We start from the raw sequence: 884 nt of genomic DNA, 5'->3' as shown, positions 1-884 counted from the left end.
CGCTCGGCTGCTCCCAGAGCCCCGCCAGTGTTTGCTGAGCACCAGTGTTACGGGAGCCGTGTTGACACCTGGTTGTGAACCGCCGTTGTCTGTTTGCTCACTCTCTCCCTGACCCTGGCGCAGGTCGGTCCCCAGGGGTGCTGTCTGCTAAGGCGAGGAGGGAGCGCTCAGCAGCCTGACATAAGCACCCTGGGCCGTGCCAGCCTCGTCTTGCTCCGAAGAACAGTTAACCACCATAATAAGTGGGGTAAGTTGTCTTAATTACAGTTACTAGAAGAGCTTACAGGCTGTTCTTCCTGGTGCCTTGGTGCAGCTTTTCCATCCCTCTCCTGTACTGCCGTCTGGATTTCAATGCGTATCCCACTCATCGGGAGGGAAGCGGATTTTGCAATGGGGCATCTGGATTTGACCCTCTCCAAAGCAGTTTTGGGGTCGCTTCGTCGTGGAATTCCCCTCGCCAGTCCTCCAGGACCGAGGGGAGGGAAGCAATCTCATTTCACGTTAGTTATGTCCTAATGCTTTAAAAGATTTCTGGGTGTCCGAGCTGCCAAATTAATGTTTCAAATCCCACAAGCATTATATACTGCATGTACATCATCACAATTACACGAAGAAATCCCGTATTACCCAGAGGTCTTTTTAATGGTCGATTGCTCATAAATGACAATCCATCAACACGGACATCGGCTAGAAGCAGCCCAGAAAAATATTATAAAGCAATTTTCACACCTTTACAATTTAGTTTGAATTTAAAAAGACAAAAACTTCTCACTGATATATCCCAGGCAGCTTTAAAATCTATGAGGGGCTGGGTTTGGGGGTTTTTGTCCTACCTTCATTAGTGATTTATCTTGCCTTCTAAGATCCACCAAGTGCAGGTTACC

The sequence above is a fragment of the Buceros rhinoceros genome, unplaced genomic scaffold, assembly GCF_000710305.1.
Source record: "Buceros rhinoceros silvestris isolate BGI_N320 unplaced genomic scaffold, ASM71030v1 scaffold29478, whole genome shotgun sequence".
NCBI lineage: Eukaryota > Metazoa > Chordata > Aves > Bucerotiformes > Bucerotidae > Buceros > Buceros rhinoceros.
The sequence above is the reverse complement of the archived record's forward strand: the minus strand, read 5'-3'. Positions refer to the sequence as shown.